The following is a 27,122-nucleotide window of genomic DNA, read 5'->3' on the forward strand; positions in this document are numbered from 1 at the left end:
AACCATAAAAATGGTATTTGATAATGAAGACAAGAAAATCTGCAGAGGAAATTGAAGTCTGGGTATAGTGATAGATTTAAAATGCCAGTATTACCCAGGGCTAAATAAGACAGTTTGCAGTTTAAAAGGGAATCAAAACCTGGTGTCCTGGAAAGTCCCCAGTGTTTAAAAAAAAAAAAAGAAGAAGAAGTATTTTGAAAAAAATCACAGGATTATGGGGAATGGAATCTTGCGTAGTCATTTGATAGGGAAGGGCATAGGCTTAGGAAGTGTAGACATGGGGACTACTTCCTTAGTCTTGGAAGATGAACCCATGCTTCATTGAGAAGCTGGGCCCTGCTCTCAAGGGTAACTGTGACCCTTCAGCCTGTGTATACACATTTATGAGCTCAGAGAGACATGAAAACAACAAACTGATAAATCAAAACCTGAAAAATATAAGGTTATATCTAAGAACACATTCAATAACCAAATACGTAATCAACTCACTTTTATGAATAGTTTGCTTCCTGGGCTTAAACAGATTTAGGTATCCCAATATAAATATCTGACTCATTAGATTTATAAAATTGCTTGAGACAAAGCTTTTTTTTTTCACTTTTAGGATATCTTTAATTTATTTAAAATCTTTTAAATAATATCTTCTTTGATAATGTAATACATGTATGCCATGTGTTTTGATCACACCCATCCTCCGTGCCCCTGTATCACTTCCAGGATACCCCCTCCCCTCACTTTCATATCCTCTAGTTATTTGTTACTTCTGTAATCTACTGAGTTCAGTTAGCAATGAATGCTGGAATCCTGACAGATAGCCTGATCTTGAGCGAGTCTCCTGCAGGTTGCCATAGCTGCAGTGAGTTCATGCCTGCATAGTACTTCTCCCATCCTCTGGCTCTTACATTCTTTCTGTCCCCTCTTCTGCCATGTTCCCTGAGCCTTGGCAGGGCAGAGAGTGGGACTGCTACAAGTTCCCTATTTGGTGCAGAGTCTCAACAGTCACTTATTCTAGGCACTTTGGCAGGTTGTGAGCCATCACATTAACTTCTTCCCACGGCAGAAAGGTGATTCTCTGGCTAACGCAGAGAGCAGCAAGGTTCCATGGGTATTAACATAAACACCTCTGAACAAATCCTGGGTCTAGTACTCACTCCCTGGTGGCTTTAAGAAAGTTACTAAATGTCTCTGTTTCTCTTTCCTACTTGGGGGATAATAGTACCTCTCTCTTATAGTATTGTTATGAGATTTAAATGAGATATAAACAAAGCATGTGAACATTGTTAGTTTAAATCCAGTGCTTAATTGTGAGGAGTGGGTGTGGCAGCAGTCCCAAGATGGCGCCCGGGACTGCAGCTAAGTCTTATGACTTGTACCTGACTTCCTCATACACCTGAAAATAGCCAAGACCATCTTGAGAACTGCGCAGGTGTACCATGATGCTGGCGGTGTAAACAAGTCCATATTTGGTGGAGACATGCCCCTGCCAACCTGATTGGCTGAAGCTGCGTGCCTGGTGTGGTGACATGGCCTGTTGTGAGTGGATGGGAACTGAGAGTATATAAGAGTGAGAGGCCCGGGGTTAGAGGGAGATATAGATGAAGAGAAAGAAGAGAGATGAAGACTGAAGTTTGCTGAATAAACTGCTGTTAGAAGGACTGGTGGTCGTGTCGTTCTTGCTGGTCGAGAGCAGACGCGGCACTTAATAAATGAATATTACATGACTATGAACTATAAAACAAAACCCTCGAGTCTGTAGTAAGTGACAATATACCTGTTGCATCACTGGGAAGAGGTCTGGTTAAGGAACCAGTGAAGGAAGATGACTGTGGAATATGGCTCTGGAGGCTTGGTTTGTCTTAGCAGTTGCCAAGTGAAAAACTTGAGCTGTTTGATTAACCACGTCCTATGTGGCTGGTTAAATGTGCTTCGCCCATAGGAAGTGGTACTGTTAGGCCTTGTTGGAGGAAGTGTGTCACTGTGGGGGTGGGCTTTGAGACCCTCATCCTAGCTGCCCAGAAGCCAGTCTTCTCCTGTCTGCTTCAGAACAAGATGTAGCACCCACAGCTCCTCCAGCACTGTGCCTGCCTGGACAGTGCCATGTTCCTGCCTTGATGATAATGGACTGAACCCCTGAGCCTATAAGCCAGCCTCGATTAAATGTTGTCCTTTATAAGAGTTGCCTTGGTCATGGTATCTCTTCACAGCAATGGAAACCCTAAGTAAGACACCCTATTAACCTAGTGACTTTAAATAAACTTCCTAAGAAGAGCATGGTGTGTGTTCTCCACAGGCATTTGCTCATGTAATGAGGGATTGCCATTAACAACCCATAAATGAAACTGCATTTATATGAGCCGACAAATGAAAAGGGATCTGAACTCACAGCTTAGGATGTGGACTGTTGCTATGCCTTCTGGTTGACAAGATGGTTGAAGTATGAAATCACTACAGCCAAGTGTGGAACCTGATTGCGTTGGTGCCAAAGCAGAACTCTGTTTTTGTCTACTGAGAGACTTGGGCAACAGGTATTCATTGCTCATCCTCTTTCAGCATAAGAAATACAGGGAGGGAGTGAGCAGAGGCGAACTTGAGCAATAAAAAACCCACATCCCACAGCCTACCCACATCAGAAAGCCTCCACGTGATTCCAAGCAGCAGAACCACACAGGAGAAGGCAGGCAGCCTCTTCTGATATTGAGTAGCAATTGCAGCATGTTGCTTGTGTAACACAGAGACCAAAACTTTGGCTGAGCAAGAAAGTGAGGTGAAGTTTCCATCAATTCCCAGTTCAAAGACCTGTGGAATTTGGGAATCACCAACTCTGCTGTTAATTGGATGTTGCTTCTTATTTTAAATTAATAGTCCATCTGTTGCTATAAAATAATTGAATTATATGACATCTCACCCCTTCCACGTTTCCTATGTACTTCCGTGACGTTTCAACAAGACTCATGTGGCTTCGCTTTTCATAAAGACTCCCAAGGAAGGGATTTTATGACGTCCCTTGTTAGTGCTTCCAGGCTGTCAGCTCACATCTGCAGGAAATCTTTTCCTGCATCTCTTAGGAAACCCACTCAAAATTAACGAGTAACTGAACCCTGCTCCTGAGTGGGAAGGGAAGATAATGGAATCTGAGTCCGCTGTTGCAAAAGCAAATGGAACCTCAGCTCACCACTTGGCACCTGAGCTTCCAGAAGGCTCTGAACCATTATCTGCAGCTGAGCCCTAGGCTGGCAGGAGATGTGATCGGTGCCTGCCTTATCCTTTCTGTTTTAGCGAGACTGAAGTGGAACTGAGCCAGAGAACTACTGCAGCACAAGGCAAAACATTTCTGAAAGTTTTGGGAACTTGGAGATAGTCACGGATGTACGATTTATACCGTAACTAAGGAGGGTTCAAGTCACCTCCCCTCCTATGTTTAAAGATTATGTAGCCTATCTCTGTGTGTATATTCATACATACTTTTAACGGCAACCTAAAAATTCTAACATATGGTTCAAAATAGAATGATTTATTAAAAATTAATAGTTAGGTATAGAGTCAGAGTTATGAGGGCTGGCTGGTGAGAAATACCTGTTTTAGAAATGGCTAGGGTGGTCTAGTGACATCACATACCATGGAAAGAAAAATCCAATGTGATGAAAGCTATATAGAGAGGAGGATCAGAGGGAGGACTGGTGGGGAGTTTGAGCAACATTAATCCAAGCAGAATTTGAGGTGAATGAGCCACGTAGGGTCCTGAAATCCTCATCATGGCTCCAACTGAGGCCTGGAATGTAGTTTTCTATGCCGGCAGCAGGAGCAAGGACAGTACAGAGTCAATAGTACAAAAGACAGAACACGAAATCCAGATAAACAGGAGCAAGTAACCACGCAGTTCTTGGGGCATCTCAGGAGTGTGTGGAAGATGTTGAGCGGATTGCAGGACGATGTCTGTGTCCAGCCACCAGGCTTCCCTGCTTGAAGTGTTGTAGAGCAGTTTCCTCTGAGACGGAAACACCCCATCTCCCGAAGAAGCTCCTGAGAACAGAAAGAAAAAACCTCAAAAGAGCCTCGGGAAGTCTCTAATACCAGCCAGAAAGAAAATGGAAGGATCAGAATTTCCTGAGTTATAAAGTATTATAATTAATACCATTGACTTGGTAGGATCTAGAATCATCGAAGAGGCAAGACTCTGGAGACGACTGTGAGGAATTATCTCAATTAGATTAACTTGTGGGCATTCCTACAATTACCTTAACTCAAGTGGGAAGACCCACTGAATTTGGGCAGCATCTTCTACATGGTCCCACATATAAAGATGTGCGGAGGAGGGAAAAGCTTTTTGCCTGCCTGTCTTGGCATCTCCCTGGTGAGATGTTCCCAAGGTCGTCTATTCTGTTTCTGTCAGTGCGGCAGCCGCCTCTGCTGTTGAAGTCAGAACTCTACTTCTTTGGTCTTCCAATGTGGACTGGAGACCAGTGGCTCTCCAGAAATCCTTCAGGCCTTGGCATCCAGTCTCATGGACCAAGCAGCTACTTGTGCTCAGCTATTCCAGTGTGAAGAAAGCCACTATTGAACTACCCAATTGTATCATGTAAGCCAATACGATAAACCCTTCTTTAGTATTTATTAATTCTATTGGTTCTGTTCATTGAGAGAACCCTGACAAGATAAATACACAAGGTAGTTATGATTTCTACCTGGCTCCTTGTATCCGGGGTTGACTGTTCCGACTCTTGATCAAAAGCTATCAGTTCTATTTCCTTTCACCTCAACACCTTAAGTTTCTTGAATATTGTCAGGTTAGCAGACAGGGAGACAGATTTGAGTGTCAACCATTAATCAACCCCCTTTGTTCTTCAGGCAAACCAAACCAAAACATAGTACTGTGGTTGAATATGCAAGTTGGCAAGCTCTTGCTTAGTATCATTTACTCTTCTGTGTGAAGAACAGTGTTTAGAGGCAGAAGTGGTGGCACACGCCTTTAATCCTGGTGCTGGGGAGGCAGAGGCAGGTGGATCTCTGAGTTCAAGACCAACCTGGTCTACAGAGCTAGTTCTGTAGAGGTAGAGAAAATCTGTCTCAAATCAAAACAAAACAAAACAAATAGAATCCTAATAAACATATGAAAGACTAGCGTATCCATCCCATAATCAGCCACCAAACACAGACACTATTGCATATGCCAGCAAGATTTTGCTGAAAGGACCCTGATATAGCTGTCTCTGGTGAGGCTATGCCAGTGCCTGGCAAATACAGAAGTGAATGCTCATAGTCATCTATTGGATGGAATGCAGGGCCCCCAATGGAGGAGCTAGAGAAAGTACCCAAGGAGCTAAAAGGGTTCTGCAATCCTATAGGAGGAACAACAATATGAACTAATCAGTACCCCCAGAGCTCGTTTCTCTAGCTGCATATGTAGCAGAAGATGGTCTAGTCGGCCATCTTTGGGAAGAGAGGCCCCTTGGTCTTACAAACTTTATATGCCCCAATACAGGGGAATGCCAGGGCCAAGAAGTGGGAGCAGGTGGGTTGGGGAGCAGGGTGGGGGGAGGGTATAGGGGACTTTTGGGATAGCATTTGAAATGTAAATGAAAAAAAATCTAATAAAAAATTGGAAAAAAAGAAAAGTATTTAACCATAGAGGCAAAAAAAAAAAAAAAAGAAAGAAAGAAAGAAAGAAAGAAAGGAAGGAAGGAAGGAAGAAAGACTAGCGTTTAATTCTGAGATTCTGAGGCTATAGAAGGGGGTTGGGCCAACCCTCCATGTGCTGTTAGAAGATGGTGGGGGCAGGAGTCCTGCTGCAGGACACCTGGTGTCTTATTATTTTCCCATTTCTGCAGCAAGGCTTGCATTCATTTACTCAACAAATATTTATTGAACACTCTCTGCTGCCTGCTGTCCAACAGAGGATACAATGGCACTCAAGGCCATGCAGGTGACTTGTTCTAAGAGAACATGCTGTTTGATAGGTTTGTGATAGTGATGGTGATGCTACTTAGCAGCTAGAACAACACATGTGCCCCTCTAGAACAAATGTCAGCCATTATGCCATACCAACCTGTGCAACTAAGTATCAGTCCTGGGATTTGAGAAATTCACTTATTTTATACATAAAGACTTGTTTTTTTTTTTTTTAAATAAATATTGGTGTAGTAGCTTTTGGAGGCCTGAAGAAAACAAGGTTTTCAGTTAAAAATTAGCTATGTATAACTACTCATACTGTGGACGAGCAGTGGATTCCACCTGCCCCTTTGTGAAACAGCAGCCCTGCTGGTGAGCATCTCCTATGACAATGCCCTGGGCTTCACTGAGTTGGTTGGGGTCCCATTGCACTGCCATGGATTGGTTCATGAATGGGGTTTCTCCTCTGGCTGCCGACTCTTGAGAAAACATAGGCTGGTGGGCTTCTGAGACAGGTTTCTTTCTTCTTAAAAAGAGACACAGGAAAAATGGCTATAACTGTGTATGGCAGTCATCTTGTGACCATGTAAGACCTAGCCTGAAAACTAAGTCCACGTGCAGAGGCAAGGTAGAGAGCAGCGATCTGGGATCTGCCTGTCCTTGACTGCTGAGTCACCGGCTGCAGCAGACGACTTATGTGAGATAATAAATATCTGTCGTGTAAGGCAGTCTGGCCAAGCTTCCTGCAACCTGCAGTTAAAGGTCAACAACTGATACTTTGAGTAGAGTTCCTGTTAGTGTGACTCAATAGTAAGTACATGGTTTAAGAAGGATATAGAGGCTTAAAATCTGTCACAGAATTGTCAACAGTAGGACCAAGGATTATCATTCTTTGCTTCATCTGCCTCCTGAGTGCTGGGATCAAAGGTATGCGCCGCCACCACCCAGCATGAATGAAAAAAAAATTTATGAGATAGAATATTGCAGTTTGGTTTTAACTCACTAGGTAGCTGAGGGTGACCCTGAACTTCTTTTTAAATTTTATTATTAACCTGTGTGTGTGTGTGTGTGTGTGTGTGTGTGTGTGTGTGTATGTGTCTGTAAGAGTATGTGTGAATGTGTGTGTGTGTGTGTGTGTGTATTGTGAGGGTGTGTATGAATTTATGTGTGTGAGTATGTGTTAGGGTGAGGAGGGTGTGTGTGTGAGTATATGTGAGGGTGAGTGTGTATGTGTGTGTATTGAGTATATGTGGGTAAGTGTTCAGATGAGTGTGAAGGTGTGTGTGTGTGTGTGTGTGTGAATGTGAGAGTGTATTGAGTATGTGTGTGTGTGAGTATGTGAGTGTACTTGTAAGTGTGTGTGAGTGTGTGTGTGTGCTCACAGAATCCGTGTTGAGAGTCTTGCTCTATCACTTTCACTCAACTGAAGACAGAGTGTCTCACTGGACCTGAACTCCCTGTTTCTGCTGAGGTATCTGATCAGCAGGATCTCCCTCTCTCTGCTCCTGACCCCCCAGTGCAGGAGTTACAGGCATGCCTGGGATTTGGACTTGGTTCCTTCCACTTATGCATTAAGCCCTCTTAACCACTGAACCATCTTCCCATGAAGATGTGCATCACCTTCGAGCTTCTGATCCTTGTGCCTCCATCCCTCAAATAGTGGGAATACAGTCAGGCAGCACCATACCTAGATGTCTGATGTTTGAGGAACTGAGCCCAGGGCTTCATGAGTGCTGGACACATACTCTATCAACTGAGCTGCATAGCCCAGTGAGTGAATGTTCTATAGACACTGCAGTTACTAAGTCAGAGAAGGGCTCTTGGTGAAGCTATAAAGACGGGTGACATTTAATGAACACAGTCTAAGTTCTGAGCACATGCTAAGTGCTTTACAAACATGATCTTAATTGTCTTTAAAAAACAAAACAAGACTCTATGGAGGCCAGAGATTTGGCTCAGCCATTCATACTGAGTTTGGTCCCAGGAAAAGAAAGAGCAAGACAACATGAAATAAACATTATCTCTCTCCCACCACCTCCACACACATACTTTACCAAGAAAGGTGGCATTGCTGGGAATTCAAGTAACTTTCTCAAAGTTATGAGCAGTATACATTAAGGACCGAGTCCTAGGTCTTTGAGACTCTGCCCTCGAGCATGTGAGATTTTCGATAGATAGTACATTTCAGCCACTGTCCAAGGTCGTCTTATGGTGGGAAGATAGTTGGACTCAGCAACTGTGTGTTCAGGTTCCCTTGTAACTTATGCAAATAGCAGGGCTGGCTACACAATGCAGGAGAGAGGGCCAACTCTGGCACTAATTTTAGGGCAAAGCACAGATGTCTTTGATGTTTCCATTGTCCATGAGAACAGAGCGGGTGATCCGACAGCTGCTGGCAGGCCTCATCAAATATGCAGAAGAGCAGGGTAGCTTTATCTCAGCACCTAATTACAGCTGGCACAGAGAAATTTGTTTTGCAAAGGAGGAGATGTCAAGTGGCATAAATGCAATGTATAACCAAATATAATTGATTGCCTCATTCATTTTTCTCCGGGCTGTTCAATTTAGAATACTTTTTTTTTTTTAAAGTGGTATTAAATGGTCGTTCATCTAAACCTAGGTGACTTTAACACATATATGTTACTACTGGAAGTTGTTTCATATTTATAACGACAGAGAAATGGCTCAGAATGCTGATGTAGGTGCTGTTTCAACAGCTAGTCACCAGAGCTGGCTGAGGCACTGTCGTTTGAATGTCACATAGCTTAGAGTGTTTTTGACAATGGCTGCCGGCCCTAAGTGGTTGAACAATATACACATCTCAGTTCTTCTTCAAGAAAGGACTTGTCCAGATGTGGACTGTCGCTTCAGCTGTTTACAGCCACTCAAGCTGTTGGCCCCATAAGGACTGTCTCAGCTACAATGAGCCACCCTCTGATGCCATACCTTCTACATATAGTCATAGCCAATGACTTGCACTGGAGAGCAAAACCCAGACAGTTCAGCCCGATGTGGTCCAGTCTAAGAAACATCTTATTCTAGAATTCTCTGTTTTTTCTTCCTTGTACTGATTTCTGAACACCAAACATCTCACATCATCTTGGCAATTGCTTCTACAAAACCCAAACTTTGACACCCATAAAGCAATTCACTTTTAAGGCAGTTTTACCTTTGTGAAGGCATAACCCCTTATCTGTCACTTGAAGGTAGAATATATATGTATATTATATACTTGTAATTAATATATAGGCAGAATACACATAAATATATAAGTAAATTATATGAAATAAGTATATATAATAATTATATAGGAAGATCAGTTTCATGGATGTTTAATAGTAAAATGCTGTATATTAAAATGTGTCAATTAATTCCATACCAGAAACAATTCCTTTCTCATTTCAATGTTTACTAAAGTATAGTGAATGTTTATTAAACAATAAGCTCCCCTTTTCTGGCTTTTTCATTTGTCTTGGCTTTCCAGTCTTTTGCCTGTTTGGTCAAGGTTACTCCAAGATATTTTATAGTATTTGAAGCTACTTTGAAAAGTGGTATTCCCCTAACAGTTCATTTGTCAGTGGTATATAGGAAAGCTACTGAATTTCGTGAGTTAACTTTATATCCAGCTACTTTGCCGAAAGTGTTTATCAGATATAAGGATTTCCTATTGAAATTTCTAGGGTCATTTATGTATAGTATCATCTCATCTGCAAATAAAGATACTTTGACTTCTTCCTTTCCAATTTGTATCCCTTGATCTCCTTCAGTTATCTAGTTAAGACTACTAGTTAAGGGCTGGTGAGATGGCTTAGCGGTTAAGAGCACTGACTGCTCTTCTGAAGGTCCTGAGTTCAAATCCCAGCAACCACATGGTGGCTCACAACCATCCATAACGAGATCTGACTCCCTCTTCTGGTGTGTCTGAAGACAGCTACAGTGTACTTACATATAATTAATAAATAAATCTTAAAAAAAAAAAGACTACTAGTTAAGACTATATTGAAGAGGTATGAAGAAAGTGGACAACCTTGTCTTGTTCCTAATTTTAGTGGAGTTTCTACTCAAGTTGATGCTGGCTTGTTATAAATTATGTCGAGGTAATTTATATATATATATATATATATATATATATATATAATCTTCCCAGGACTTTTACCATGAAGAGATGTTGGATTTTGTCAAAGGTCTTTTCTGTACCTAATGAGAGGATCTTGTAGTTTTTGTCTTTCAGTTTGCTTGAATGGTGGATTACATTTATCAATTTACATATGTTGAACCATCCATGAATCTCAGGGATAAAGCCTACTTGATCATGGTGGGTGATCTTTCTGATGTGTTCTTGGATTCTGTTTGCAAGTATTTTATTGAGAATTTTTGCAGGTATATTCATTAGTCAATGCTCTACTGCTGTGAAGAGAGAGACACCGTGACCTCCGCAACCCTTAATAAGGAAAATATATCATTGGGGCTGGTTTAATTTCAGAGGTTTAGTTCGTTATCAGCATAGTGAGAAGCGTGGCTACATATAGGCAGACATGATTCTGGAAGAGGAGTCAAGAGTTCTACATCCAGATCCACAGGAAGCAGGAAGAAAGAGGGGAGAGGGGAAGAAGTCAATGAGCCTGGTTGGGCTTCTCAAATCTCAAATCCCATCCTTAGTGACACACTTCCTCCAACCAAGGCCAAACCTCCCTCAAAAAGGCCACTTGTCCTAATTCACTCTCTATGGGGACCATTTTCACTCAAACCACTACAGTAATATTACCTCTGTTTCTATCTTGTGTAATAATTTGAGGACTATTGACAGTAATTCCTTTCTGAAAGTCTGGTAGAATTCTTTGTTAAAACCTTCTGACCTTGGGTTTTTTTGGGGGCCAGGGGTGCTTTTAATGACTGCTTCTATTTCACTAGGGCTTATAGGTCTATTCAAATTGCTTATCTGATCTTGCTTTAACTGTGACAGGTGGTGTGCATTGAGAAAACCAACCATTTCTTACAGATTTTTCATTTTTGTGGAATACAGGTGTTTAAAGCATGTCTTTATGATTCTCTGGATTTCCTGTGTTGGTTGTCATGTGCCCTCTGCTCATTTCTAATTATGCTAATTTGGATATTCTCTCTTCACCTTTTCGTTAATTTGGATAAGGGTTTGTCAGTCTTGTTCATTTGCCCAAAGAACCAACTTTTTTGTTTGTTTGTATTTTATTGATTTCAACCCTCAGTTTGATTACTTCTGGTCATCTACTCCTTTGGGGTGTGATTTCTTCTTTTTGTTCTAAAGCTTTCAAGTGTGCTCTTAAGTTGCTCATATGAGAGCCCTCCAATTTTTAATGTTCATAGCTTTCTGCTCTAAACTTGCCTTTTGGAATTGCCTATAATGTGTCCCATAAGTTTGGGTATATGGTATATTCATTTTCACTTGATTCTAGAAAGTATTTTTCTTTCATAATTTTTGTCTTGATCCATTTTTTTCAATTGATAATGAGTTGTTAGATTTCTATGAGTTTGTAAACTTTCTGTTGTTGATATCTGACCCTGCTGGTCAGATAGATAGGATACAGATAGGGTGTTATTGCAATTTTCTTGTATTTGTTGAGACTTGCTTTGTATCAGAGTATGTGACCACTTTTGGGAAAAGTCCCATGATGTGCTGAGAAAAACATATATTCTTTCACGTTTGGGTAGAAGGCTCTGTAACTATCCATTAGGTTCGTTTGGTTTATGACAGCAGTCAGCTTCTGCATTTATCTGTTTAGTTTTTGTCTGGATGACCTGCCTGTGCTGAGAGGAGGTGCTGAAGTCTCCCACTATCAGTGGTTTAGGTTGTGGTGGTGTTTCTTTTGTGAACTGAGTGCTCTTGTGTTTGGTGCATAGATGTTAAGAATTGCAACGCTCTCTTCATGGATTTTTCCTTTGAGTATGTAATGTCCTTCTCTGTCTCTTCCACTTAGTTTTGGGTTGAAGTCTATTTTGTCAGAACTTAAAATGCCTATATTAGCTTGCTTCTTGTGCCTATTTGCTTGGAATAGCTTTGTCCACTTTTTTACCCCAAAGTGATATCTGTCCTTAACATTAAGGTGTGTTTGTCAAATGCAGATCAAGGATAGATCCAGTTTTGCCATCCATTGTGTTAGGCTGTAACTTTTTATTGGGGAATGGAAATCATCATTGGTGTTGAGAGTAATCAATGAGCAATTGATTACTCCTGTTAATTAATTCCTGTTATGTTGTTGATATTGTTGTTGTTGTTGTTGGTGGTGGTGGTGGTGGCGGTAGTTTGTGTGTGTGTTCACACTTCCCTTTTTTTTTTTTTTTTTTTGCTGGTGTGAAATTGTTTCCTGTGTTGTCATGAGTGTGGTTAACCTCCTTATGTTGGAGTTTTCCTTCTATCACCTTCTGCAGGTCTGGATTTGTAGATAGATATTATTTAAATTTTATTTTATCATGGAATATCTCATTTTCTCCATCTATGATGATTGAGAGTTTTGCTGGGTATAGAAGTCTGGCTGGCATCTGTGGTCTCCTAAGTCTGCAGTACATCTGTTCAGGCCCTTCTGGCTTTTAGAGTTTCCACTGAGATGTCAGGTATAATTCTAATTGGTCTGCCTTTATATGTTACTTATTTTTCTTCCCTTGCAACTTTTAATATTCTTTTTTTGTTGTTATTGTTGTTTTAGAGTTAGGATTTTGCTTATTATATGCCAAGGGAACTTTCTTTTCTGGCCCTATCTATTTGGTGTTCTGTATGCTTCTTGTTCCTTCATAGGCACCTCCTTCTTCAGATTAGGAAATTTTTCTTCTATGATTTTGTTGAAAATATTTTCTGTGCTTTTGACCTGAGTTTCTTCTCCTTCCTCTATTGCTACTGTTCTTACATTTGATTTTTTTCATAGAGTCTCAGATTTTTCTGGATGGTTTGTGCCTGGAGTTTTTTTAATTTAATTTAACATTTTTCTTCTTCTACTGAGTCTCAAATACCTGAGATTCTCTCTTCCATCTCTTCTATTCTTTGTAGTTTCTGTTCGAATTTCTAAATTTTTCACTTCCAGAGTTCCCTCACTTTGGGTTTTCTTTATTGTTTCCATTTCCCCCTTTATGTCTTAAACTGTTATGTCTATTTCTTTCCACTTTTTGTGTCTCCATAGATTTCTTTAATGGGTTCATTCATTTTTGCTTTAAGGACCTCTGTCATATTCATAAAGGTAGTTTTAAGGGCTTTTTCTTGGGCTTCAGCTATGTTGGAATACTCAGGGCCTGCTATGGCAGGGTTATTGGGCCTATATGGAGACATATTGTCCTGGCTCTTACTGTGTTTTTATGCTGGTATCTAGACATCTAGCATTGGGAAGATTGTGATTGTAGGTTCTTTTTTTTTAAATTTGTTTATTATATGTAAGTACACTGTAGCTGTCTTCTGACACTCCAGAAGAGGGAATCAGAAGTGAGTCACCATGTGGTTCCTGGGAATTGAACTCGGGACCTTCAGAAGAGCAGTCAGTGCTTTTTATTTATTTATTTATTTATTTATTTATTTATTTATTTATTTATTTATTATATGTAAGTACACTGTAGTTGTCTTCAGATACACCAGCAGAGGGCATCAGATATCATTATGGATGGTTGTGAGCCACCATGTGGTTGCTGGGATTTGAACTCAGGACCTTAGGAAGAGCAGTCAGTGCTCTTAACTGCTGAGCCATCTCTCCAGCCCCTGTGATTGTAGGTTCTTATGTCTTATCTTTTCCTTGTTTGGTATGTGGGTATTGTGTTCCTTGGTTTTTGTTTCCTTGTATTTTTAGGAGACTGTGGTGGCTGCGTGTTGCCTGGTAGGAAATTGTTCTTGGGTCCTAATGGGTGTGATCCCTTGTGGTTCTAGGTAAAATGCATTTCTGGGTATTGGGAGGTGACATTTAGGTATGGGCATGGGCTGTGGTGTGTGAGTGTGGTGGTGGTGGTGGTGGGGTTCACATGGGTGAGGAAAGCAGGATGTTCCACGAGGATCTGTGTAGTGCCTTGGGATCCAAAGCAGAGAGTGAGGAGAGGCCATAGCAGTCTGCAACCGAGCTAGGAATGAGAATGAGAGGTTGAGGGAAAGACGAAGGGCTGCAGTTAGCCTGCTTGCTTTCCTCGTCAGAGTGTCCTATGGGTTCCAAGGGGGTGCCTGCTGGATTTTGGGGCTGGGGTAAAGTAATTGGTGGAAGGAGGTTAGGAAGCATAGCTCTGTGGGATCCATTAGAGGTGGCAGAGAGGAAGGGAGGCTACAGCAGAAGGCTGCTACAGAGTTGGGGATGGGACTAGAAGGTTGGACTTGGGGAAACAGAGGGTGAGGCAAAGATCCGTAGGTGGCCTACCTGCTTCCCAGGCAGGAATGACCTGTGGTTCCCAGGAAGAACCTGCTGGAGTTGTGGGTGAGGGAGGTTAGGAGGGGAAGATCTTTGTAATCTTCTGGAGATGGTGTGAGGGTGAGGAAATGAGGCTTTGGCAGGTGGTCTGCTGCTGAGGTAGGGAAGGACTGGGAGAGGGGTGGGGATAGGGGAAGTTCTGCAGTTAGCCTACCTGTTTCTTTGGTCAGAGTGCCAGTACTTTTTTTTTTTTAACTTTTTTTGTTTGTTTGTTTGTTTTAAAGATTTGTTTATTGTATTTATATGAGTACACTGTCACTGTCTTCAGACATACCAGAAGAGGGCATCAGATCCCATTACAGATGGTTGTGAGCCACCATGTGGGTACTGGAATTTGAACTCCAGAAGAGCAGTCAGTCTTAATCGCTGATCCATCTCTCCAGCCCTGTGCCATTACTTTTTAGTGAACTATTTCAATAGGTTTCTAAAATGTGCATGTACATCTTTCCATATAAATGCTATGTAAGAACCTTTTAGATAAAAAAAAATCAATAGTACTAGTTACATACAGATATATTAATATCTCTTGGCTTTTACTTTAAAAATTATATATGGTGTGGTGAGATGGCTCCGTGGGCAAAGGTTCTTGCCATTAAGATTAGCAACCTGAGTTCAGTATCTGGAACCCGCATGATGGAAAGAGAGACTGGACTCTCCCACTTGTACTGTAGTGTGCTCAAACTCTCCCAACAAAATAAAGAATAGTTAAAAAGCTAAGAGTAAAACCTGTCAAAAGTTCAGAGGCTATTTAATTTTTAAAAGTTATATGTATCATAAATTATATGAAGATTATATATATTATAAAATTAGTTTCTTATGATTTTATGATATATAGTATTTGTTATATGTAACACATAATTTATGTAAATTACACAATTGGAAATCTGTAATATACTTCACATAATCTATCATTTTAGATATAAGTTTCTATAGCTAGATAAATTATAGATCCTATAAAAGTAATGATATTTAAATTATAGATACTATAACATTTTATTTGTAATAAAAAGTATCTGATGCAGTTTGTAAATGGAAAAGGTAATGGTGTTGCTGGTGGGGACTTTTGAGTGAGGAGAATGTTTGCTCTCCATGGAGGCCCTGACAGAATAGCCACAGGCATTTCATACTCATAAGAATAGTTCACGAAAACAAAACGCCCACACCCCAACCCAGGAGCAGACAGCGCTGTACACAGGGGCGGCCAGGGCTCTCCTCCTTCTCAAGCCAGGATTAGGAAGCAGAGTTGGGGGTTGAAGGGTCCCTGTTAGGAAAGCCAAAGAGAGCCCAGCAAACTGATTGTCAACATATGGGTGAATAACAATCTGCTGACTTTGAAAAACTAGCTATAATCCATTTCACATAATGCATGCGAAGCACAGCAGGCAGCGGCCCATAATGGAAGGATTAGTTTTGGGCCTTAGGATAGTTTTTAAAATTCACAAGCTGATAGAATGTTACACCCCATATGGATCCAGATTATTCTCATCGGGGAGTTTCCAGGACTCCCTTCCCTCCTACAGAACTCTGGACGTTCCTAGTACTAGAGAGACAGCTTCCCCCATCCATCAGGGCTGCAGCTGGAGATACTCCCCGGTGATAGGTAGGCAGTAGCCCGAAAGTACCTTTTAAGAATGTGAATAGATTTGTAAAACCTCTTAGGTCATTTTCTCATTTTTCTGGTCTCTAAGCCGCTGTGCAGCTTTCCCTTTCTTGTGCCTATGACAGGCACCCTGCTAAAATCGTCCTGGATGCATTGCTCCTTGCAGATTTTAATGGCTTGCCAGCGTGGCAGAAGAGGCTGCCCACGTGACCGGCATCACTTACAGTCCTTCCCTGTTTGCTCCCACCTGCCTGCTTCAATTTGAACCATTTTCCTGCGTCCGATTTGTCTGTCTGCCCTGCTTTTTTATCTTGTCCCTGCCTCCCTCTCCTAATCGGCTGTCCTTGCAGGGTTCCTTTTGACTTTCGTAACAGGGAACCTTTCAGCCCCAAACTCTGTTGATCTAATCCTGGCTTGAGAAGGAGGGAGCAGCAGCTCTGACCGCCCCTGTGTACAGCGCTGTCTGCTCCTGGGTTGGGGTGTGGGCGTTTTTTTGTTTTTCCGTGAACTATTCCCATGAGTATGAAATGCCTGAACAAAGCGGTGATTTAGCAGGCCTGGAATCACACACTGAGCTCATAGCAACCTGCTCCTAGTAGCAACGGGAGGATTAGAAACAGTCCCCCACTAAGTAGCTTTGAGTCAGGTGGAAATGAGAGCAATGAGTCTGGGTTCACTTTGCTGGGAATGGTAGGCTTACTGCCCTAAAGAATGTGTCCCCCGCGGGGCACATGTCACCAAGGAGAACCGTACGTGAAGCCTGACACAAAGTCATAAATGTCCTTTAAACGCGAGAGGTATTTTTTGGCATTTGTTCTTGTACACGAGTATGAGCCTTGTAGGAGGTAATGTCATGTTTCAGTGTCAAAAGGTCGGACACGCCTGCTTTAGAGTACTGTGGTATTGTCCACCCCTTTAAGAGGCAAAGCAAACATTGGTTTCTAGATTCCTTGTTAGTCTTTATGTTATTGGTAATGCTGATGTCTGAGTTTGCAAGTAAAACTTAAAAATCACCTCCTAGAGAACTTTGTAAAACAAAGCTAAAACAAGGTACAAAGAATCAGACAGAGAGCTAGGGGTGGTGGCTCAGGTCTGTAATCCCAGAACATGAGAAAACAAGGCAGGGTGACTGCTGAGAGTCTGAGGCCATGTTGAGTTACATAGTGAGTTCAAGGCCAGCCTCAGACCACATAGCAAGGAATTGTCTTGTTAGGGAAAAAAAAAAAAAAAAGTCAGGGAAGGAGGCCAGATATCTATAATGATAGCCATAATGATAAATTAGGAGTGTGTAAATTAAATGAATTATACCTGTCCCCACCTTGCTTCCAAGTTTATGCAACCAGGCTATGATTTATTTATTTAGCTTTTGCACAATTACTGAGGAAATTGTGCAAAAGCTAAATAAATACTCCTAGTCTAATTTCCTATTTGCTAGATTGTCTACTTTCCCAGCCATGCTCCCCAAGAACTTGCTGTTTGAATCTTCCAAGTTATTTCTGTTCGAGCAGTCTGTCCGGGGCTGGAGGGCGGGGGGGGGGGGTCATTTCACTATGTCCTGTGCTGCTGGTCCCCCACGTCTAATGGAGACTTCGTATTCTCTACATCTTTCCCCTCATTCACTCTCCTCTTTTTCCTTTCTCCTCCTCTTAGTTGTCCCTACCTGTGACCCCAGCCCGGTAACTGAAAACCCACCTACCTCTCTTCCCTCCAGTCACTGACTATAGTCATCTTTATTTAACCAATAGTTTTAAATTAGGGGGCAAGGTTTACACAACAAAACCTGGTGTACTGGGAGTAGTCTTGGGGCAAGCAGATCTTGGGGGTACAGAATTTAGCATTTGAATATGTAGCAGCACCCAAGCTAACCCCAACAAGAGTGTGCTAGATATCTTTGGAAAGGGTAGTTGATTGATTGAGATTTAGCTTAATTTGATTTTTCTGTAGAAGCTAGAGTTAGGTGATAGGAAGACAGGGTAAAAAGTTCATGCTCAGATGTGAGGAGTGGAGGAGAAGGTTGGACCAGGAATGATAGAAAATGCACAAAATAGGCCAAGGGCAGGAGGGCAGCGTGACTTCATCTAAGCTGGAAAAGAAGTTTTGAGCAGCTCAGTGATCTCAGATGTCTTCTCCCCAGAGAAATGAGCTCTTTTCTTGGAATGGCGAGGCCCTGAAAGCTGACTCCACCCTTTGGCTCTTATCTAGACCTGTCTTGTAATATTATCTCTTTGAGACATTTTTTTTTTTTGTCTCTTCATTATAACAATTAACTTCTTATGTGTCTCGCTTAGCTTGGATATCCACTCCTTCTAGATCACCCAGGACAGTTCTTGTTTTTTAATGCCTGCTGTGATGGTTTAACCAGGCATCGGTCACTTTTTTACTCTCAGAAATGTCTTAGTTTGAATAATTTTAGTTGACAGGGTTGCTCTAGTCTTATTCCAATGAAACTGAAAACACCCATGTCTATCAGGATGACAACAAGAGAGGCCTCAGTCTACTGGGATTCTGAGGTGTCTCTAAGGGATTCTGAGGAGACTCTAAGGAAGGGACATTTTACAGATGTGTGGGTTCAGACAAGGGCATCAGAAAGGATGTTGGGATACAAAGCCTGAAAAGGGAAAAGAAGTAATAACATTAGTGGAGCCCAGTAGAGAGATAAAGCCCTAGAACGGGACGCACTGGAGATGCCACGGTCTCAGAAGGTCTTGATCACTGCAGAACTGGTCATGCTCCCAACCGCTGTCTCCCTACCTACTTACCTCCTGTTTGTTTACTGTTGGCTGAACCAAAATTCAAATATGGCGGCAAAAGAATCCTGGCCAAAAAATCATCGCGATCTGGAGGGGAAGCTCAGAAAAGCTTTCCGAATAGGCTGAGGTACCCAGGCGTGTGGGCTATATGATATACATGCAAATCACCATTGGATAGGAATAAAGCCAGACTTGGATGCAACTTAGGGATTACATTCATTATCCATAAGAAAGTAAACCCCTAACCTAAGGCTGCGAAACAGCTGAGCACGCATATGAGAGAGGTGCCGGGTCGTATGCAGTGGTGGTACAGAGTCAAGGTGCTAAGTGAATTTGGAAGTAAACAGGTTGCTATTGGCTGGGACAGTTTGAAGGATTATAGAAGGGGGAAAGTATAGAATAGGATTGAACTTTGTGCAACTTCTCTGAGTATGGGAGAGGCTGGGTTCTTTTGGGAAAGAGCATGAACAAGAATACAGGTGCCAGTCTGAAACATCCTTGTGCCTCCTGGCTTCTTCTCCTTCTTCTCCTTCTTCTCCTTCTTCTTCTCCTTCTTCTTCTCCTTCTTCTTCTCCTTCTTCTCCTTCTTCTCCTTCTTCTCCTTCTTCTCCTTCTTCTCCTTCTTCTCCTTCTTCTCCTTCTCCTTCTTCTCCTTCTTCTCCTTCTTCTCCTTCTTCTCCTTCTTCTCCTTCTTCTCCTTCTTCTCCTTCTTCTTCTTCTTCTTCTTCTTCTTCTTCTTCTTCTTCTTCTTCTTCTTCTTCTTCTTCTTCTTCTTCTTCTCCTTCTTCTCCTTCTCCTCCTCCTCCTCCTCCTCCTTCTTCTTCTTCTTCTTCTTCTTCTTCTTCTTCTTCTTCTTCTTCTTCTTCTTCTTCTTCTTCTTCCTCTTCTTCTTCTTCTTCCTCCTCCTCCTCCTCCTCCTCCTCCTCCTCCTCCTCCTTCTTCTTCTTCTTCTTCTTCTTCTTCTTCTTCTCCTTCTCCTCCTCCTTCTCCTCCTTCTCCTCCTTTTCCTTCTCCTTCTCCTCCTTTTCCTTCTCCTTCTCCTCCTCCTCCTCCTCCTCCTTCTTCTTCTTCTTCTTCTTCTTCTTCTTCTTCTTTTTCTTCTTCTGATTTATTTGTTTTAATTTTATGCATGTGGATGTTTTGCCTGCATGTCTGTCCATGTCCCATGTAAGTGTAGTGCCACAGGGACTAGAAGAGGGTGTTGGGGTGTTGGATCCTGGAGTTATAGACTCTTGTGAGCTTCTGGTTGGGTGCCAGAAACTAAACCTACATTCTCTGCAAGAGCAGCAAGTACTCTTAATTGCTGAGCCATCTCTCCACCTCCCTGCTTAGGACAGGTCTAACTCAGGAAGGTCTAACCTGTGGCCTATTGCATGTGGTCACATGAGGTTGTGGAAAGCCATGGATGTGGCACAACACAAATTGTAAACTTAAACATGAATTTTTAGAGGTTTCTTTTGGGGAGTGGTTAACTTGGTTGTGTGAGTCTCAAGTGTGAACTCTGTACATGATGACACTGTTTGCAATGTGAAAACTTTAGACTTGCCCAGAAGCAAGTTAAGTGAGTTCTGAGAGACCTGGGTTGTCAGCAGCCATTTATTCGTTCCTTCAGTAAATGTTTATTGAGAGCACTGTCCTAAGATCCGTTGATGCCAAATAAAAGGAGACAAGGTTCATTCCCTTGAGAAAAAAAGAGTCAGAAAAGGCAGCAAAGGAAGGAAGCAATTATTTTACCAGGTGAGAGTTGAGGTATGCAAGCTGATATGGGAACTCACCGGGGCTCATCTGCATGAGGCCCAGGAAGGGATTTTCTGGAGGTGGCAATAAACTCTGGATCCCTAAGGGGACAGGAGCTCCGCAATTGCATTTCTGCTCATGTGTGTCTGTCATACTACATTGTAAAGAAAGAAGGAAGGGATGGTTAGCTTAAAATCAGAGCAGGATAAAAAGGAAATTATATAAAGCATGGGGGTGGGGTGGAGATACACACACACACACACACACACACACACACACACACTCACACACATGAATATGTCAGCTCTTGATCTCAGACCAACTTTGTGAGGTTGCAGTTTTATTCCCATTTTAACAATGAGAATAAATGTGAGATGTGCTGATTAAAATACTTTGCCCAGACCCACCTTGATAGTCAGAACAGTGCAACAGTTCCAGGCTGATTTGACTCTAGCCTATGGGTTTTCCCAGTATGCTCTGGTAGAAGAGGTCCACAGTGACTTAGCTTGAATGCATGGAGTTTGCAATCTGAGGTACTTCATGGCCAAAGGAGCTTTCCCGGGCAGTATGTGAAGGTGGTACATTTTCAAGAAATGAAGAGTCAGGTAAGGGACTGAAAAGGCATTTGGAGGCAGGAGAAATTATGTTCAAGATGAGAGAGCACTGAGTATTGGAAGGGTAAGAATTAGCTCTCTGTGACTGACAGGTCTGATACAAATAAGAGACAGGATTGGAAGCCACAAGCAAGGGATGAACTAGAAGCTTCAAACATTCCTCCATTTGTGGTTTGGTGGAGGATCAGGAAGGAGTTTAAGCAGAGAGTGGCATAGCAGCTGAGAATTTTAAGAACCTCATTTGGACAGCACCATGAGTAAGTCAGCCAGGGCAAGGTTGGCATTTGAGAGGCTACTCAGGGGCTAGCTGCAGCCATGAGGCAGGGGCAGTAAAGTGGGAGGAAGGGGTCACCGTGGGAGCTGTGGTGGAGAAACACTAGATGGAGTTGGACACCTGGGTTAGGGGGCTAAATGACACATACTTGGACAGCTAGTTAAGAGATGTCATTCATAAGACAGGGAGCACTGGCAAGGGACCAGTGTGTGCATTAGGAGCAGTAACCTCAGAGGCTGATCACCACGGGCAAAGAAACCCAGCTTAGCTCTTTACCTCATTGTTCTTGCTTAGGTTTTTTTGTGGCCTTAGAAAAACACAGAGAAGCCGGGCATGGTGGTGCACGCCTTTAATCCCAGCACTCGGGAGGCAGAGGCAGGTGGATTTCTGAGTTTGAGGCCAGCCTGGTCTACAGAGTGAGTTCCAGGACAGCTAGGGCTACACAGAGAAACTCTGTCTCGAAAAAACAAAACAAAACAAAACAAAAAAGAAAAGAAGAGCAAAACACAGAGAAAATGATACTTATCGATAGGAATCCAACATGATTTTAATTTTAGTAAAGGCTATTGTTCCCATTGTAAGATGATATATCTGCATAAAATTAGAATAACACAAACAAGCCCCATTTCAAAATTGTTACCAAAATAATTTTACATTGATATGAAACATTTTGGTGTATATATGTTGTGTGTAATTTTATGCTTTACCCACCTTTGCTCTGGGAAGTGGCTGTGCTACCAGCCCCCTCCTAACTTTCTTGAATCCTTGGATAAAAGACACAGAGACACAGACAGACACACAGTTGTTCAATTTCACTTGGGTATATAGGAAGTAACAACCATAGCTTCTCAAACTTAAACAATTGTAGAGACAGCTGACTACCTGGACAGTCCTTAAAACGTTAGAGCATCAGTCTTTAGCCTTCTAGCCCAGGATCATCTGACAGACACCCCCACCCCTAAAGGACTACTTACCCTGTATTGGCAGAGTCAGCAGTCGACTCTTCTGTGTATTGTGTCCTTTTCCTGGACAGTATTTTGTCTGGAGATGAAATAGGCAATTTCTGCCCTGTGGCTACATTGCCATGATAAGCAACCTTACCTGGAGGTGAAGATGTTCAATATCTTCTTTGCACCAAGAAGGGGGTGCTGCCAGGAAGAGATATGTTTCATTGTCAAATGATTAAATAACATTAAAGGTCACACTCTATGGATTTGTGATGTTTTTGAAGACTCTATCTATCTATCTATCTATCTATCTATCTGGTACTCTGAACTGTTAAAACTTGACTACTCTTAACTACTTCTCATTGAAATATATTCAAAAGACCCTTTTATAATTAAATCAAAATCTAACATAACTATGAGTTTGCTATCTGGCCCTTAACTCATGTTGTTTAATCATCTAAAAACAATTTGTACTAGCAGTTATTAGAAGGACAGGATCTAAGCTTTGTATTCTTAAATGAGTTGCATAGGCACAATGCCTGTCTAAGAGTAATAGTATTCTCAAATTTTATATCAATATAAGAAATTTATACCAATGAAAACTTTAAATCTGTATCAAAATACATTTTGTACCAATGTAAAAATTATAACCTCAACTTTGTATCAACTATAAAAATTTCTACCAATTACGATTATGGCTATACAATAAATTCTACCTATTTCCTCCCTGTTCAAATTATGACCATCCCCAAATTATTCCTTAAAATGATGTTTCTATAATTTATAAATAACCATTAACAGACCCCCAAACCTAGGGTGTTGGGCTGATGATTCTTCATAACTTCTGGCTGAACAGGGTCAACAAAAAATTCTTTAAAGGGGTGGGGAGGGGTAGAAAAGTTAGAAAATTTGGTTAGACTTTAAGAAAGCTAACTTTAACATTTATTATCTAGTGTCTGTACACACACACACACACACACACACACACACACACACACACATATTCCCTAATAAGTTGGGTAGTGTTTCAATTTGTAGCCTTTTGGCTAATATCAAGTACAATAAGTTGGGTAATATTTTCATAATGAAGTATATACTATATATCTTCTTCTAATAATAATAACTCTAGAGGATCAGTCTGGACATTGAAGATTTCTATTTACAAATACACTGTATTCTCTTGAACTGTGTTCCTGTTGTAGAATAGTCAAGCTGTTTCCAATTGTTTCCATTTTTGGTTTTTTTGTTTGTTTGTTTCAAGACAGGGTTTCTCTGTATTGCCCTGGAACTCACTTTGTAGTGAACCAGGCTGTCCACGAACTCAGAAATCCGCCTGCCTCTGCCTCCCAAGTGCTGGGATTAAAGGCATGTGCCACCACTGCCTGCCCAATTTTTTTAAGATTTATATTTCATTCCTGTGGATGCGTACATCTGTGTATCTGCCACATGCATACATACATCAGTGGGGACCAGAAGAGGGCATCAAGTTTCCCTGGAGCCAGAGTTACAGGGGTTGTGAGTGCTAAGAACTGAAGATTAACAAGTGCTTGTAGCCACTGAGCCACCCTCCAGCCCCATTTCCCATTTTTAACTGTTCTAGACCACACTGCAATGAGACAATTACAACTTAAATTCCCTAATTATCTGTTGCTTTTTTCATGGTACAGTTTGATTCTTAAGTCAAATTTGGATATGCTTTATAGTTAAAAGATGATTATGCAAATAGGGATGTTTATAAAGTGCTCTGAAATAAATGTATGGTTTTTCTTTTTCATTTGAAGGTATAAGGACGTGTATACTGGAGGGAAGCAATACTAAAGAAAATTAGCATGGCTATTACAAAGAAGTATGGAAATTATCTGTGAGTTGAGCCACTCCATTTTCGCCAAGGACAGGGACCACATTTCTTAATGGGGTTCCTTTGCTTTAATGACTTTTCAATGCCTCTCAAGGGGGCATAAAAATGTTATCAGCTCTCCAGAATGATTTAGGGATTGATCCGCCTTGTAAATAAGTGCAACTGTAGTTAAATCCAACTTCCTGTTTTACTGTGTGCAATGAATCTTTTACATTCATCTTTTAAACCTTTTCCTTAATTTAGAAGCAACTTTTGGGGATAGGAAGGGATAGACTATCTTGTTTTGACTGACCATTGCCCTCTTCTTCATATTTCTGCAGACTACACTCTGTGCTAGTATCTGCCCTGTCTGCCCTTGACTCTTCCTTCCAAGAGTTTCAAGCATTAGAACTCCTTCCTCCCCAGCAAAGATGCTCTACCTTTCTTCTTTAAAAAAAGGATTTATGCATTTATTCTTACGTGTATAAGTGTTTGGCCTACTGTATGGCTGTGTACCACATGAATGTCCATGGGAAGTTGTGGAGGTTGCTCTAGAGGGCATTGGATCCCCTGGAGTTAGGAATGGTTGTGAGCTCCCTGATGGATGGCAGGAATCAAGTCTAAGTCCTCTGGAAGAGGGACCAGTGTGCTTAACTGCCGAGCCATCACTCCTGGCCCCTGCACATTTCTTGGAAGAGATGACAAGATTTCTAACTTGTCTGGATAAAGTTGCACTTTGAGACCAGCAGGAAAAGGATATAGAAGGCCAGAGCAAGGGGTAATCTCTAGTATGAAGTAGAACATATAGATTGTCCCAGTGTTTAGGAAAACCCCAGCAGCTATGAACTCCAAGACATCTTAGCTAGGTGTACATGCATGTTTGCAGTCTCAACACTTTTATTGCAAGTATTTTCTCTCAAAAATACTCTTTCTCTAAAGTAAAACAAATAAAAGTGTAAGCTAACCTCACATATACTTTTAAAGGGCAGTATACTAGGTTCAAGGAGAAAGTAGGGAAAGAGGTTGTACTGGCTAGTTTTGTGTCAACTCGACACAGCTGGAGTTATCACAGAGAAAGGAGCTTCAGTTGAGGAAATGCCTCCATGAGATCCAGCTGTAAGGCATTTTCTCAATTAGTGATCAAGGGGGAAAGGCCCCTTGTGGGTGGGACCATCTCTGGGCTGGTAGTCTTGGTATACAACAGTCATGATTTGTCTGTAACCCATGACAGCTCTTTGTTTTCAGAATTACACTAAATATTATTGGACATTTCTAGTGCCCTGACTCTAGCTGGTTATGCCTAGTCATTGTTAGAGCCAAACTCTCTCTCTCTCTCTCTCTCTCTCTCTCTCTCTCTCTCTCTCTCTCTCTAGTATTCATATTTATATAATAGTATTCATATAAGTATTCATATATATTTATACACACACACACACACACACACACACACACACACAATGGTCAGGGGCTGTTCCAAGTGTTTCTCCATTCCAGGCCTCTTTTTCAAAGAATTGAAAATAAGAAAGCATGGGGCTAGAGAAATGGTTGAGTACATTATTTGTTCTTCCAGAGGACCAGGGTTCAATTCCCAGCACCCATACAGCAGCTCACAACTTTCTGTAACTCCAATCCCAGTGAATCCAATTCCCTCATACAAACACATTCAGGTCAAAACCAATGCACATTTTAAAAGAAAGGGAGAAAGAAAAGGGGAAGGAAGGAAGAGAGAAGAAAGGAAGAAGAAAGACAAAAGAAAGAAAAGACAGGGGCAGAAAGATTTGCAAAAGAAGGTAATTTTATTTGGAGCAAGGCAATAGTACATATTATAAAGGGGTACACTCTCAAGATCAACACTGTGTATGTAACGTGAGTGTGAGTGTTCAAGGGGCCTATGCTCTGGTTCCTGATTTCTTATACAGTCTAAAGGAAGGAAAGGATACCAATAGGACAGACGTGCGGCTTAATAAGAGCCACAGTTTGTGGTTCTCTATTTTGATTTATAGATTAGGTCATACTTTTCCTACTATGCATGTCTTTCCCCACAATGCATCTGATTTTAATTATATGCATGCCCGGTTATGCATAGGTATAAAATGATAAGCAGCATTCTCACTAACAGATTAATAAAAAAAAATCAATTTGGCTTTGCTGTGCATGCATATAAAACCAGTCCAAGCTAGATTGGCTATTCATACCTGGATAAGAAACTGCCTGCATATGGTTGTTACCATGGGTGGAGAAACTTCTATTGCTTGAATGTGGTGTAGCCAGGAGGCCTAGGGGGTTCTGAACTTGCTAGTTTGGAGAGAGGGGCATGCATAGTTCATGCGGGTGAAGGAAGGAGGCCGCCAAGTGTATTATTAAAAAGGAGGTTGGTAATCCATAAATAAATGAAATGGGTTCACAAGCTAAACAATGTCCTATGTTTGCCAGACTCAAAATTACAAAATGTCCCCTTTAGGAGGGCCCTCACCTTTATCTCAATTATAGGTCTGAGTTAGCAGATGTTGATTGTTTTTAAAATATATATGTTTATTACAGCTTCTTCAGATACACAATATGTGAGTAGAGTCATTTTAGCTGCTGGGTGGGTTTTTTGTTTGTTTATATTTCTCTGTCTTCTTATTTTGCCGTTCGGATTTAACAGATTTTGTCTCTGAGGTTGAACGAATGGGTCAACCTGAGTTATCTCTTGATGTCTAAAAGACGTTTCTAAAATTGTGCTTTTAGAGGCCCATTGGACACGCAAACTTTATATGCCCCAGTACAGGGGAACGCCAGGGCCAAATAGGGGGAGTGGGTGGGTACGGGAGTGGGGGTGGGTGGGTATGGGGGACTTTTGGTATAGCATTGGAAATGTAAATGAGCTAAATACCTAATAAAAATGGAAAAAAAAATTACAAAAAAAAAATTGTGCTTTTAAGTATATACATAAGGAAGTTACCAGTTCCAGCCATTTTTAAGTGTATAATTCAGCACCTTTCACCCTTTTCCTAATTTATTCTAAACAGACATTTAAAAATACTCCTCAAGTCTTATTCAATCGCTAGTTTATGTCTTTGTCTCATATATGCT

At 41.4% G+C, this 27,122-nt stretch overlaps 1 long non-coding RNA gene across 16 annotated transcripts in view; it reads left to right on the forward strand.

Moving 5' to 3' along the window:
• The first annotated feature begins 6,593 nt into the window (after positions 1-6,593).
• Positions 6,594-27,122, forward strand: part of Gm31452 — an 84,904-nt gene continuing 64,375 nt past the window's right edge. For 7 of the 16 annotated variants that reach the window (XR_001781044.2, XR_001781048.2, XR_001781046.2 and 4 more), the window contains exons 1-2: positions 6,597-6,813; positions 23,992-24,071. This is a non-coding gene — a long non-coding RNA (predicted gene, 31452). Of the gene's footprint in view, positions 6,814-10,162; positions 10,202-23,991; positions 24,072-27,122 lie in introns of those variants that run through there. The other 9 variants (XR_001781041.2, XR_001781049.2, XR_001781042.2 and 6 more) reach the window with 8 other exon arrangements.

Source organism: Mus musculus, chromosome 13 (genome assembly GCF_000001635.26).
Source record: "Mus musculus strain C57BL/6J chromosome 13, GRCm38.p6 C57BL/6J".
NCBI classification, from domain to species: domain Eukaryota; kingdom Metazoa; phylum Chordata; class Mammalia; order Rodentia; family Muridae; genus Mus; species Mus musculus.